We start from the raw sequence: 16,174 nt of genomic DNA on the forward strand, positions 1-16,174 counted from the left end.
CAATGGTGAAGAAACTTGCAGCGAAGTGTTTCCTATTAAATGACCTCCCAAACCCAATGTTGGTTGGTACACTCTACTAAGCTATGCTATGTCAATAATCAAAAGAAATATATGCTTGTTTTACCACCGGCAATCATGAAAAGCCTACTGACTTTCAAATATAACTTAATCTGAAGATTATGTTATTTGTCCCGTCGACTTTGTTGCCTAGCTGGACAATCAGTACTGCAGTTGCCTAGATCCTACCCTCCTACGGACACTTATGTTCTAATCTGGAGATGAGGTAAGTACAGGGGTCACCCATGGATATATTGTCTAGACGATGAGATAGCACATGAGATGAAGCAATGTGTGTACCTGGACGCTGCACTGGTTGAGGCACTTGATGGCGACTGATAAGCGCCTCCTGTTGTCGATAAAATCAATTGTTCTTGATCTTCGTTTAGGAGAATATCCAGAGTCAATGTGAAAGAATACGACTACATTTTCAATAAAATGGCTGAGAAATATTCATGTTTTTATGGAAGCACAACATGCTCGGGAGGGTAAAACTATCAAATTAGAGCAAGGATAATTATAGGAATCCAATTTAATAAAATACATTTGAGAAATTAAGGAGATCATCTCAATACTGAATTACGAGGGTGGGTGATCCTCTAGGATTCCAGATCAATAAACACAACGTGGTGCGTGGTACGTTCACCCCGACTCAAGGGAGACAGTAGATTGATTAGAAATTCATTCTTGCTTCCTGTCGCATTGTCCACCTGTCTTGTTTCCTCGCAGCTCCACCTTCCCCTGCAGCAACAGCCAGACCCTAAAACACCGAGCTCCTCTGCATCTCAGCGGGAAAGATAGAGAGATCGGATTGCATCTCACAAGCAGACTTTAAAACATGAGTTGATGGATGGCATCCGTAGCCGAACCCTAGTAACAATTGTGTATTATTGATTGGCACAATCAGAACCTAACTAACAACCACCTTTCAGTGTCAGTAGATCTATAGATGTTGCATCCCACTTCACGTCCTAAGATTGTCTACAAAAACTTCACGTCCTAAGTGACAGAGGCACAAAGGCTTCCATCAACAAAATAATTTTTTCGTAACAAAATCTCTGCTATAAAGGATGCAACTATGACGAAGATATGCCTCTGTGTTTACCTTACATCATCAGAAGTTCAAAACTAATGCTAGATTTATTTTTTATAGAGAGATGCTAGATATGATAATACAACAGTAGTAAATGCCACATGATCCATTTGTGCAACGTCTTCCCTCCAATTCTTATTTAAGTGCTGGAATTAAAAGGGCAAAGCAGTGGGACATCACCACCCACCCATTAATTTTTTTGGATATTAACAATATGACTTTAAGGGGGAAAATCCTCACTGAACAGTAAGCTCCCATTAAATATGCAGGTTTGGCCCCTATCCCAAAGCTACTCCGTAATGTGCCTTAGTGGAATATAGTCTGCCGCAATCAAAAGATGAAATAAATAGCAGCGACATTGCATTAGGGAGGTTCGTTGCGTACATACCAGATGTACTCGGCGACGAACACGGTAGTCTCAATGGCGAGGGCCAGAACCTTCAACCCAGATGCTCCTCCCGACGCCCCACACCCTTGCTGCCGCCGACTTCGTGTGGATGGCTTACTTGTCCTGCACCATGAATTGGACACGACAAAGATTTTACTTTTAGGAAACAAATTTACCATAATGTGAAAGCACTGTAATTATGCGGCATAGCAGGACATTGACTTTATGCTCGCAGATTTATCACCTCTAGCAACGGTTGCCAAATTGCCACAACGATAGAGCCCCAACCAGATTACTGATCTATCTTAACTCTCAAGTATTAACTTATTAAATGTACAATTCAGATGCAAGTGCAGTAGATTACTGCAGTTTAGCACTAACTGTACAACCAACAATTAAGATTTCAGAGGGCAAGCACTGTAGAATAGCATATGCTACCTTCACATCGGGTCCATGAGGTGTCGTGCAGCCACTGTGCGAAACCGACAGGCTCAACCACGGTATGGGGGCACACATATCTTCAAATCCCGACAATCAACATCGTCCCACACTGGAAGATGCCAAGGCAATTCTGAACCTGACGTCCTACTGTTCTTTAATCTCTACATCCCAAATCAACTCTGGATCAACCAAAACAATAAAAAACATTAGTAAGTACTAAAAGGCAAATTAATGGCCGAATTTGGATATTTCTGCATGCATCAGACATGCAAAAGTACTGATTCTAGGCACATGAATCGTACATTTGGATGCTTGGACGGACTGGTTGCATCAAAGATAATTAAGCTCTCAGTGTTAGCAAGTATACTGCTTAAATACTGGCAGAATCATGTTCCTCACGCATGGTGTTGCAATATTGCTTTTGGCGTCTAGCTCAACCAAAACAGCCGAGATGAGACAGCAAGGAAGCGGGTCAGTGTTGTACCTCAAGGATTTTCGTTCTGAACAAATTCAGCAAAATAGATTACCTGGCATATAATCAACCAGTCGCTCCCAAGGTCGGCATAGGAGACTGCGATCGGGACCTTCGCAAGAGGCCGGTCATGGTGGTGGTCAGACGTCGATCCCGTAGCTCGGCAAAAGGCGGTCATGGATTGCGAGGCGCACGTGTGTAGTGCAGTCAGGGCATCACGGATCGAGGAGGTCAAGGAGGAGGCGCGACGCTCGTGCCACAGACGACCGGCGACGGACCAGAGTTGGCGGAAGGAGAGGGCCATGAATCGTGGCGAGCTCGGGCGGCCGCGGATGAACAAGGGTCGGAGAGAGAAGGAGGAGAACAGAGAGGAAACAGGAGGCAGGTAGGTTGCGCGAGATCGCCGGTGTGGCACTCATCGACGGCGGGGCTCCCAGCCAGATCTACATATGGTGGGGTGGTGGCTCTGGCAGGAGGTAGGGAGACAGAACCACCCTGCCGCTGCCGTCCCTAGGCGCGGCGCGGCTTCGTTGGCCGGCCCTCCAGCAGCGGCGTTGCGGGGAGCGGTGGGGGCAGAGTGGGCCTTGGGCGGCAGCACGGAGCGTGGTAGCTGGGCAAACCTAGCGCTGTTTCAGATCGAGGGGAGCCTCGTTCCCGTCGAAGCTCGAGGGGTTTTTTTCGTTGGTTTTTCTTCGTAGGTATTTTGTCGTTCGATTCAGTTAATAACGACGGGAGTTTGGGCGTGTGCGGGACTCGATCGCGGGTTTTTTCTTGGTTTTTCGTGGCTTAGGGGAGGTGGGAGGAAGTACCAAAGAAGTACCAAAAAAGACCGGGTGAGGTGGGACGAAAATAAAACCCGGAACGCGACCTACCAACTGAGACATTAGGAGTAGAGACTAACAGTAATGGATGCCAATGACAGCGGTACTCTCCAACTGGTGCTTTTTAATAAAAGGATGATGACTCAACATAAAAGTAAATGGATAGGCCCTTCACAGAGGGAGGCAGGGATTTGTAGAGGTGCCAGAGCTCTATTTTGAAATAGATATGAATAATATTTTGAGCGGTATACTTTCATTGTCAACATAACAACCGAGAGATCTCGATATCTTCCATGCTACACACATTATAGGCGGTTCTCAAACAGAATGGTAAAGTTTATACTCCCCCTCCACCAACAAGCATCAATCCATGGCTTGCTCGAAACAACGAGTGCCTCCAACTAACAACAATCCTGGGGGAGTTTTATTTGTAGTTATTTTGATTTGATTTGCATAAAGCATGGGACTGGGCATCCCGGTGACCAGCCATGTTTTCGTGAGTGAGGAGCGGAGTCCACTCCTCTTGAGAATAACCCACCTAGCATGGAAAATACAGACAACCCTAGTTGATATATGAGCTATTCGAGCATACAAAACAGAATGTTTATTTGAAGGTTTAGAGTTTGACACATACAAATTTACTTGAAACAGTAGGTAGATACCGTATATAGGTAGGTATGTTGACTCATATGGAACAACTTTGGGGTTTATGAAATTGGATGCACAAGCAGTATTCCTGCTTAGTACAAGTGAAGGCTAGAAAAAGACTGGGAAGCGACCAGCTAAAGAGCGACAACAGTCATGAACATGCATTAAAATTAATCAACATTGAATGCAAGCATGAGTAGGATATAATGCACCATGTACATAAATATCTTAGAGGCTATGTTGATTTTGTTTCAACTACATGCGTGAACATGTGCCAAGTCAAGCCACTCGAATCATTCAAAAGAGGATACCACCCTATCATACCACACCACAACCATTTTAATAGCATGTTGGCACGCAAGGTAAACCATTGTAAGCTCCTAGCTAATTAAGGATGGCATAAGCAACTATAATCTCTAATTGTCATTGCAAACATGTTTCTTTCATAATAGGCTGAATCACGAACGATGAACTAATCATATTGACAAAAACAAGAGAGGTTGAGTTCATACCAGCTTTTCTCATCTCAATAAGTTCATCATATAATCATCATTATTGCCTTTCACTTGCACGACCAAATAGTGTGGATAATAATAATAATAATACTGCACGTGCATTGGACTAAGCTGGAATCTGCAAGCATTCAATTCAAGAGAAGACAAGGTAATATGGGCTCTTTGTTAGATCAACAATAATGCATATGAGAGCCACTCAACATTTTCATTATGGTCTTCTCCTCTCGACCCTCAAAGAACAAGAAAAGAAATAAAACCATTTACACGGGAAAGCTCCCAATAAGCAAAAGAAGAACGAGAAATCTTTTTGGGTTTTCTTTTTAATTACTACCACTACAGGCATGGAAAGTAAATTAACTAAAAGTTACAACTAATTTTTTTGTTTTTTCTTAAGGTTTATCAAACACACAAGAAGAATGCATAAAAAGGGAAGTAAACTAGCATGGATGATACAATGAAAAAGTATGAGCACCGACAACTAGCATGAGTGTGTGAACATGAATGTAATGTCGGTGAGAAATACGTACTCCCCCAAGCTTAGGCTTTTGGCCTAAGTTGGTCTATGGCCACGGCTGCCCTGGCGGATATCCAAAGTTGTAGTTGGAGTCGTACTGAGAAGAATCCCCCTGGTGCCACTGGTTGGCGATCTCTTCCAGATTCCACTGATAAACAAACTGCCGGTGAGGATCAAATTGTGGTTTCGGCTCTGGCTCTGTAGCTGGTGTGGGGTTTTGGTAGGCGTGAATGGCCTCCGGCGGAACAAGGTACTTGCTTGCAGATAAGTCAAACAAGGAAGGAGCAGGCAAAGTAATAGTCTCAGGGTGATTTTTATCAAATATCAGCTTGTACTTAAGCATCTTTTCCTTATTCACGATAAAATCATGTGCTACCATACTCTTATAGTCTAGAAAAACAGGAGGCAGCAACTTCTCTTCCTTCTCATAATGCCTAATAGGTATGTTAAAGTGTGCAGCGAGGCGCGAGGCGAAGATGCCCCCAAGGACGGGCCCTTAGTACGGTTAAGATTTAACCGCTTTGCAACAATAGCGCCCATACTAAATGTGTCATCATGGAACGGCATGGCACAAAATAACAATATCAGGGGCACTAAGGTTGCCACAGTTTCCGCAACCAATTAAGCATCTACTAGCAAATATTGCAAAGTAACGTAAAACAGGAAAATGTATGCTAGTAATTCTTGCATCGGAGACCTTCCTCGTTTCCCCTACAGCAATTGTATCAATAAACCCTTCCACATTGTCATGATGTGGTTCCTCTACACTACCCTCAAAAGGGATCAAACAAACCCGACAAAAATCACGAAGTGACGTCTCCTTATGCTCATCATATAAATAAAACTGCACCAAAGGTGGTGAGCTCCTAGCATGGAAATGAAAGTTTTGCACAAAGATATTGGTGAGTAAGAGATATTGTTCGCGTTGGTCGTGAAGGAAGGTGGTGAGGCCTGCATTCTCAGCCAACTCATAGAAATCATCATAAATCCCGACTGCTCTCAAGAAATCATCACAAGGCCATTCACACGGCCGAACCTCCGCGGTGTGAGGGAAATTATACTTGGGCTTCTTGTTCTCTTCACTTTGTTTATCCTTCGAGCTTCGGCTCGATGAGCCCCTCAAAAATCTCTTCATCTTTTTCTAAAAAATTTAGTAACTCAAAATAAAAGTGAACCAAACTCAATAAAATTGATAGCAACTACTCCTACAAGTTCCTAGAGGTATTATCATGCATTAAAACCACTTTTGACCATATAAATTTGACATGCAAGCTCAAGAACAAGGTCACCTAAGCAGCAAAAATTTGCAATGAATAAAGCACTAGAACAAAAACTGATTGGACCATTGGAGGAGTCACATACCAAAGAACAATCCCCGAAAGTAGTTTTGTGAATGGAGCTTTGAGCTAGGAGATCGAAAATGGAAGCAAGATGAGTTTGAACTCGGTTTGAGGTGGCTAGTGATTTTTTTGGGAGGAATAAGGAGTGTGTGGTAGCTGGAATAAGTGGAGGGGAGCCACCATGGGCCCACGAGGCAGGGGGGCGCGCCCTGGATCCTCGTGGCCAGGTGCTTGCTCCCCCTGCTGTGTTCTCAGTGCCAGATATTCTCAAATATTCTAGAAAAAAAATCATATTTAAATTTCAGGGCATTTGGAGAACTTTTATTTCGGGGTATTTTTCATTGCATGGATAATTCAGAAAACTGACAGAAAAAATACTATTTTCGCTTTATTTAATATAAATAACAGAAAGTAAAAAGAGGGTACAGAGAGTTGTGTTTTCTAAATTCATCCATCTCATGCTCATCAAAAGGAATCCACTAATAAGGTTGATCAAGTCTTGTTAACAAACTCATTCCGAATTGCATGAAACCGGAGAATTTTCGAATAACACTAGGTTATCTCAATGGGGATATGCATGTCCCCAACAATAAGAATATCATATTTCTTATTGACAGTAGGAAAAGGAAATTCAAAACCTCCAATAGTAATTGTTGAAATTTTTCCAATAGAATTGATACTGTGGACTTGAGGTTGTTTCCTTGGAAAGTGTACCGTATGCTCATTACCATTAACATGAAAAGTGACATTGCCTTTGGTGCAATCAATAACAGCCCCTGCAGTATTCAAAAAGGGTCTTGCAAGAATAATAGACATACTATCGTCCTCAGGGATATTAAGAATAACAAAGTCTGTTAAAATAGTAACTTTTGCAACCACAACAGGCACATCCTCACAAATACCGACATGTATAGGAGTTGATTTATCAGCCATTTGCAAAGATATTTCAGTAGGTGTCAACTTATTCAAATCAAGTCTACGATGTAAAGAGAGAGGCATAACACTAACACTGGCTCCAAGATCACATAAAGCAGTTTTAACATAGTCTCTTTTAATGGAGCATGGTATAGTTGGTACTCCTGGATCTCCAAGTTTCTTTGGTATTCCACTCTTAAAAGTATAATTAGCAAGCATGGTGGAAATTTCAGCTTTCGGTATCTTTCTCTTATTAGTAACAATATATTTCATATATTTAGCATAAGGATTCATTTTAAGCATATCAGTCAAACGCATACACAAAAAGATAGGTCTAATCATTTCAGCAAAGCGCTCAAAATCCTCATCATCCTTTTTCTTGGATGGTTTAGGAGGAAAAGGCATGGGTTTCTGAACCCATGGTTCTCTTTCTTTACCGTGCTTCCTAGCAACAAAGTCTCTCTTATCATAACGTTGATTCTTTGATTGTGGGTTATCAAGATCAATAGCAGGTTCAATTTCCACATCATTGTCATTACTAGGTTGAGCATCAACATGAACATCATCATTAACATTATCACTAGGTTCATGTTCATTACCAGATTGTGTTTCAGCATTAGAAATAGAAATATCATTGGGATTCTTAGGTGTGTCAATAACAGGTTCACCAGAAGCATGCAAAGTCCTATCATTTTTCTTTTTCTTCCTCTTAGAAGGACTAGGTGCATCAACGTTATTTCTCTGAGAATCCTGCTCAATTCTCTTAAGGTGGCCCTCAGGATACAAAGGTTCCTGAGTCACTTTACCTCCTCTAGTCATAACTCTAACAACATTATCATTCTTTTTACTATTCAATTCATTGAGAAAATCATTCTCAGCTTTAACCACTTGTTCTTCTTGAGTGGTAACCATAGATGCATTTTTACTAATAAGTTTAAGTTCACCTTTAACATTAGCCATATAATCACTCAAGTGTTCAATCATATAAGCATTATGTTTCAATTGTCTACCAACATAAGCATTGAAGTTTTCTTGTTTAATAATAAAATTATCAAACTCATCTAAACATTGGCTAGCAAACTTAGTAGGAGGGATTTCAGCTTTATCATATCTATAGAGAGAATTTACCTTTACTACCTGTGTCGGGTTATCAAGACCATGTATTTCTTCGATAGGTAATGAATTAAGACCATGTATTTCTTCAACAGGAGGTAAATTCTTAACATCTTCAGCTTTTATACCTTTTTCTTTCATGGATTTCTTTTCCTCTTGCATATCTTCAGGACTGAGAAATAGAATACCCCTTTTCTTCAGAGTTGGCTTAGGAGTTGGTTCAGGAAGTGTCCAATTATTTCCATTAATCAACATATTATTCAATAGCAATTCAGCTTGATCAACAGTTCTTTCCCCGAAAACACAACGAGCACAACTATCCAGGTGGTCTCTGGAAGCATCGGTTAGTCCATTATAAAAGATATCAAGTATTTCATTTTTCTTGAGAGGATGATCAGGCAAAGCATTAAGTAGTCGGAGAAGCCTCCCCCAAGATTGTGGGAGACTCTCCTTTTCAATTTGCACAAAATTACATATTTCCCTTAAAGCAGCTTGTTTCTTATGAGCGGGGAAATATTTAGCAGAGAAATAGTAAATCATATCGTGGGGACTATGCACACAACCAGGATTAAGAGAATTAAACCATATCTTAGCATCACCCTTTAACGAGAACGAAAATAATTTAAGGATATAATAGTAGCGAGTTTTCTCATCATTAGTGAACAGGGTAGCTATATCATTTAATTTAGTAAGATGTGCCACAACAGTTTCAGATTCATAGCCATAGGAAGGATCAGATTCAACCAAAGTAATTATATCGGGATTAACTGAGAAATCATAATCCTTATTAGTAATAAAGATAGGTGAAGTAGCATAAGCAGGATCATATTTCATTCTAGCATTCAGAGTTTTTTCTTTCAGCTTAGCTAATAGTTTCTTAAGATCACTTCTATCATTGCAAGCAAGAAAGTCTCTAGCAGTTTCTTCATCCATAACATAACCCTCAGGAACAACAGACAATTCATATCTAAGGGGAGAATCTTCATCATCACTTTCATCAATATTATCAATTTCAATAATTTCATTCTCTCTAGCCCTAGCAAGTTGTTCATCAAGAAATTCCCCAAGAGGCACAGTAGTATCAAGCATAGAAGTAGTTTCATCAAAAGTATCATGCAAAGCAGAAGTGACATCATCAGTAACATGCGACATATCAAAATTAATAGCAGAAGCAGATTTAGGTGTCGCAAGCTTACTCAAAATAGAAGGTGAATCAAGTGCAGAGCTAGATGGCAGTTCCTTACCTCCCCTCGTAGTTGAGGGAAAAATCTTGGTCCTTTGATCTTTCAAGTTCTTCATAATGATAAGCAAATATAAATCCCAAGTGACTCAAAGAATAGAGCTATGCTCCCCGGCAACGGCGCCAGAAAATAGTCTTGATAACCCACAAGTATAGGGGATCGCAACAGTTTTCGGGGGTAGAGTATTCAACCCAAATTTATTGTTTCGACACAAGGGGAGCCAAAGAATATTCTCAAGTATTAGCAGCTGAGTTATCAATTCAACCACACCTGGAAACTTAATATCTGCAGCAAAGTGTTTAGTAGCAAAGTAATATGATAGTAGTGGTAACGGTAGCAAAAGTAATTTTTTTGGTTTTATAGTGATTGTAACAGTAGCAACGGAAAAGTAAATAAGCGAAGAACAATATAGGAAAAGCTCGTAGGCATTGGATCGGTGATGGAGAATTATGTCGGATGCAATCAATCATGCAATAGTTATAACATAGGGTGACACAGAACTAGATCCAATTCATCAATGTAATATAGGCATGTTTTCCGAATATAGTCATACGTGCTTATGGAAAAGAACTTGCATGGCATGTTTTGTCCTACCCTCCCGTGGCGGTGGGGTCCTATTGGAAACTAAGGGATATTAAGGCCTCCTTTTAATAGAGAACCCGAACAAAGCATTAGCACATAGCATGAACTCCTCAAACTACGGTCATCACCGGGAGTGGTCCCGATTATTGTCACTTCGGGGTTGCCGGATCATAACACATAATAGGTGACTATAGACTTGCAAGATAGGATCAAGAACTCTCATATATTGATGAAAACATAATAGGTTCAGATCTGAAATCATGGCACTCGGGCCCTAGTGACAAGCATTAAGCATAGGAAAGTCATAGCAACATCAATCTCGGAACATAGTGGATACTAGGGATCAAACCCTAACAAAACTAACTCGATTACATGACAAATCTCATCCAACCCATCACCGTCCAGCAAGCCTATGATGGAATTACTCACGTACGTCGGTGAGCATCATGAAATTGGTGATGGAGGAAGGTTGATGATGACGACAGTGACGGATTCCCCTCTCCGGAGCCCCGAACGGACTCCAGATCAGCCCTCCCGAGAGAGTTTAGGGCTTGGCAGAGGCTCTGTATCGTAAAACGCGATGAATCCTTCTCTTTGATTTTTTTTCTCCCTGAAAGTGAATATATGGAGTCAGGGTTGAGGTCGGTGGAGCATCAGGGGGGCCACGAGGCAGGGGGGCGCGCCCAGGGGGGTAGGGCCCGCCCCCCACCCTCGTGGACAGGGTGTGGGCCCCCTGACGAGGATCTTTCTTCTAGTATTTTTTATATATTCCAAAATAATACTCCGTTGATTTTTAGGTCATTCCGAGAACTTGTATTTCTGCACAAAAATAACACCATGGCATTTCTGCTGAAAACAACGTCAGTCCGGGTTAGTTCCATTCAAATCATGCAAGTTAGAGTCCAAAACAAGGGCAAAGGTGTTTGGAAAAGTAGATACGACAGAGACGCATCAAACGCCAACTTTGGCTATGACTGCCCCGCCCCCAATCCCTATTATCAAAACTGTCGAACCACCTCGATGAACCCCCCTGTTGGAGCCCCGTGAGTCTCTATCGCTACTTCCACTGCCCCTTCTTTGCTGAGAACATCTTAGCCATCGCCCAAACTGAGCTTCCTCCCCCTTTTTTAGTCTGATGCAACACCCCTTCTCAGTATGACCTATTATTCCACAAGTTTAACAAAAAGTTGGTAGGAATTCATATTCAAATCGGCACCAATCCTCTTCATCCTCCTCTTTGCCTTTATTTTTCTTATCATGCGCTTCGTCCTTCTCCAGATCGAGTCTTAGTACTTGATGACCCACAAGTATAGGGGATCTATCGTAGTCCTTTCGATAAGTAAGAGTGTCGAACCCAACGAGAAGCAGAAGGAAATGATAAGCGGTTTCCAGCAAAGTATTCTCTGCAAGTACTAAAATAAGTGGTACCAGATAGTTTTGTGATAAGATAATTTGTAACGAGCAACAAGTAACAAAAGTAAATAAGGTGAAGCAAGGTGGCCCAATCCTTTTTGTAGCAAAGGACAAGCCTAGACAAACTCTTATATGATGTGAAGCGCTCCTCAGGACACATGGGAATATCGTCAAGCTAGTTTTCATCACGCTCATATGATTCGCATTCAGTACTTTGCTAATTTGGTATGTGGGTGGACCGGTGCTTGGGTGCTGCCCTTACTTGGACAAGCATCCCACTTATGATTAACCTCTATTGCAAGCATCCGCAACTACAAAAAAGTATTAAGGTAAACCTAACCATAGCATGAAACATATGGATCCAAATCAGCCCCTTACGAAGCAACACATAAACTAGGGTTAAGCTTCTGTCACTCTAGCAACACATCATCTACTTATTACTTCCCAATGCCTTCCTCTAGGCCCAAATAATGGTGAAGTGTCATGTAGTTGACGTTCACATAACAACACTAGAGGAGAGACAACATACATCTCATCAAAATATCGAACGAATACCAAATTCACATGACTACTAATAGCAAGACTTCTCCCATGTCCTCAGGAACAAAAGTAACTACTCACAAAGCATAAACATGTTCATAATCAGAGGGGTATTAATATGCATATAGGATCTGAACATATGATCTTCCACCAAATAAACCGACTAGCATCAACTACAAGGAGTAATTAACACTACTAGCACCAATCCCGGACTTGGAGACAAGAATTGGATACAAAAGATGAACTAGGGTTTTGATATGAGATGGTGCTGATGAAGATGTTGATGGAGATTTCCCTCTCCCGATGAGAGTAGCGTTGGTGATGACGATGGCGATGATTTCCCCCTCCGGGAGGGAAGTTTTCCTAGCAGAACAGCTCCGCCAGAGCCCTAGATTGGTTCCGCCAAGGTTCCGCCTCGTGGCGGCGGAGTTTCGTCCGAGAAGATGGCTTATGGCGGAGTTTCGTCCATATAGCAGAAGATGGCCACCGGAGGGCCACCAGGGGGCCCACGAGGTAGGGGGCGCGCCCAGGGGGTAGGGCGCGCCCCCCACCCTCGTGGGCAGGGTGTGGCCCCCCTGGTGAGGTTCTTGATCTCAGTATTTTTTATATATTTGGAAAACATCTTCCGTGAAGTTTCAGGACTTTTGGAGTTGTGCAGAATAGGTCTCTAATATTTGCTCCTTTTCCAGCCCAGAATCCCAGCTGCCGACATTCTCCCTCTTTATGTAAACCTTGTAAAATAAGAGAGAATAAGCATAAGCATTGTGACATAATGTGTAATAACAGCCCATAATGCAATAAATATTGATATAAAAGCATGATGCAAAATGGACGTATCAGTACTCTCATAAGTGGTTCATTCACTTTAATCCTAACCTTGACTCTAAGGAACAGCCCCACTGCCATGCCGTCCTCCCCTACATCCACTTCCACCACTTCACCTAGCACCCTCCCAATAGCTTCACCAGTCTCCCTACTCATCGATCCCAGAGGGATATTAAACATCCTGACCCATATCGGAATAGTGGCAAACTCATATTCATTGATCCTCTTTTTGCATCAAACTCCTCCATCACTAAAGCATCATTATCGAACAGCCATGGCCCATCCTCTAATGCCTTGCGCTTTCCTGTTGGCTGATGGAAGGTGAAAAGAAAGATGTTGTCACCCAGCCCCTTACAATCAACACCTCACATCGGACACCAAACTCTTCCCAAAGCTGTCGCTATACCCTCGTCAAAAGCTGGTTTCTCCGAGAGCAGTTTGTCCCAGTGCCTGTGGAACCACAACTCCCCCTTTACCTCCTCCATTCAACCCGATCTTGACTCCTTTCTTCTCAGAATCCTTCAACTTCAGCTTCTTCATCAGATTGTCAACCTTGTCCATCCCTACTATCCTCCTCCACAACACCCTTGAAACAGAGCTCCTCGAGGACAGGGCCAAGGAACTTGCAGGGGATCGCTGGGATTAGGAGTCTAGTCGCCAGCGGCCGCCGCAAACACGAGCGGAAACCTAGGTCACGTAAAGAGCCACCGAAAAATCGCCTGGGACCAAACCGTCACACGAGGGACGGAAAGACAATCTATCGGTCGGCCGCTTTACAAAATATAAACTAAAACCTTTATTGAGGACCGGATGTTGCCATGGGGTGCAACATAGTTGAAGTGCCCATGGTGACCAGTCTCCGGCAAGCAAAGAAGTCCTCAATGATTTAACCATTACCAACAAGTAAGCAAAGAGGGGGCGCAACGGCTGACCCTGACGCAACAGAAGAAGGGTCGAATTAAACATTCCCTCTACAGTACAAGCAAGCAAAGAAGTTCACATCTTGAATGGAGCCAATGATTCAACCAACAGTCCATAGACCGAAGAAATGACACAGGACATAGGAACACCTGACACATAAAGGGAAGACCTTCTTCTTAACAACATCTCCGGGTACACCTGCAAGTTTAAATAATCCACAAACTTCATCCACATATATCAGATGTTCATCAGGATGTTTTGTTCCATCTCCTAGAAAAGGATTAGCTAGCAGTTTTTCTATCATACCCAAAGGAACTTCAAAGCAAGCATTTTCATTTTCATTTTCAGTAGGTTTAGTAGGTTGAGGAGCAACTCTTTTCTCTACTGGTCGGGGTGAACATACCCCGAACAAGCCCCTCAGAGGATTACCTTCCATGGTAACAAGTGATAGTAAATTTCAGCACACTATATAAATTTTTCCTTACCAAATTCCACCTACCAAAGGCGCTTCACTCCCCGACAACGGCGCCAGAAAAGAGTCTTGATGACCCACAAGTATAGGGGATCTATCGTAGTCCTTTCGATAAGTAAAAGTGTCGAACCCAACGAGGAGCAGAAGGAAATGATAAGCGGTTTCCAGCAAGGTATTCTCTGCAAGTACTGAAATAAGTGGTAACAGATAGTTTTGTGATAAGATAATTTGTAACAAGAAACAAGTAACAAAAGTAAATAAGGTGCAGCAAGGTGACCCAATCCTTTTTGTAGCAAAGGACAAGCCTGGACAAACTCTTATATGATGTAAAGCGCTCCCGAGGACACATGGGAATATCGTCAAGCTAGTTTTCATCACGCTCATATGATTCACGTTCGGTACTTTGATAATTTGGTATGTGGGTGGACCGGTGCTTGGGTGCTGCCCTTACTTGGACAAGCATCCCACTTATGATTAACCTCTATTGCAAGCATCCGCAACTACAACAAAAGTATTAAGGTAAACCTAACCATAGCATGAAACATATGGATCCAAATCAGCCCCTTACGAAGCAACGCATAAACTAGGGTTTAAGCTTCTGTCACTCTAGCAACCCATCATCTACTTATTACTTCCCAATGCCTTCCTCTAGGCCCAAATAATGGTGAAGTGTCATGTAGTCGACGCTCACATAACACCACTAGAGGAGAGACAACATACATCTCATCAAAATATCGAACGAATACCAAATTCACATGACTACTAATAGCAAGACTTCTCCCATGTCCTCAGGAACAAAAGTAACTACTCACAAAGCATAAACATGTTCATAATCAGAGGGGTATTAATATGCATATAGGATCTGAACATATGATCTTCCACCAATTAAACCAACTAGCATCAACTACAAGGAGTAATTAACACTACTAGCAACCTACTAGCACCAATCCCGGACTTGGAGACAAGAATTGGATACAAGAGATGAACTAGGGTTTTGAGATGAGATGGTGCTGATGAAGATGTTGATGGAGATTGCCCTCTCCCGATGAGAGGAGCGTTGGTGATGACGATGGCGATGATTTCCCCCTCCGGGAGGGAAGTTTCCCCGGCAGAACATCTCCGCTAGAGCCCTAGATTGGTTCCGCCAAGGTTCCGCCTCGTGGCGGCGGAGTTTCGTCCGAGAAGATGGCTTATGATTTTTTCCCATTGAAAGACTCCATATAGCAGAAGATGGCCACCGGAGGGCCACCAGGGGGCCCACGAGGTTGGGGGCGCGCCCAGGGGGTAGGGCGCGCCCCCCACCCTCGTGGGCAGGGTGTGGCCCCCTGGTGAGGTTCTTGATCTCATTATTTTTTATATATTTGGAAAACATCTTCCGTGAAGTTTCAGGACTTTTGGAGTTGTGCAGAATAGGTCTCTAATATTTGCTCCTTTTCCAGCCCAGAATCCCAGCTGCCGGCATTCTCCCTCTTTATGTAAACCTTGTAAAATAAGAGAGAATAGGCATAATTATTGTGACATAATGTGTAATAACAGCCCATAATGCAATAAATATTGATATAAAAGCATGATGCAAAATGGACGTATCAACTACCCCAAGCTTAGACCTCGCTAAGCCGAAATCGAAAAATATGTCCACATGTTTAGGGATAGAGGTGTCGATAAAAAAATACGGACATGAGGGCATCATGATCATTCTTAGAACAGCAACTCATATAATTCTTTGTCATATAGTATCTAATGCTAGAGTAATAATTCAATCACAATATCAAGTATGAATCGTAAACTTCATTGAAAACTAACAAACTACAATCTCAGTCATTGAAGCAATTGCAATTTATCATAACATAGGAAAGAGTCAAT

The 16,174-nt window shown here is 42.3% G+C and overlaps 1 long non-coding RNA gene across 1 annotated transcript; it reads right to left on the reverse strand.

Annotated features, from left to right (window-relative positions):
* Positions 1-719: 719 nt before the first annotated feature.
* LOC123108019 (uncharacterized) lies at positions 720-2,032 on the reverse strand. The gene is made up of 3 exons (XR_006451822.1): positions 1,977-2,032; positions 1,539-1,661; positions 720-798 (listed from the first exon to the last, which is right to left on the reverse strand). It is a non-coding gene; the product is annotated as an uncharacterized lncRNA (long non-coding RNA).
* Positions 2,033-16,174: the final 14,142 nt, after the last annotated feature.

Source organism: Triticum aestivum, chromosome 5A, assembly GCF_018294505.1.
Source record: "Triticum aestivum cultivar Chinese Spring chromosome 5A, IWGSC CS RefSeq v2.1, whole genome shotgun sequence".
Classification (NCBI taxonomy): Eukaryota; Viridiplantae; Streptophyta; class Magnoliopsida; order Poales; family Poaceae; genus Triticum; species Triticum aestivum.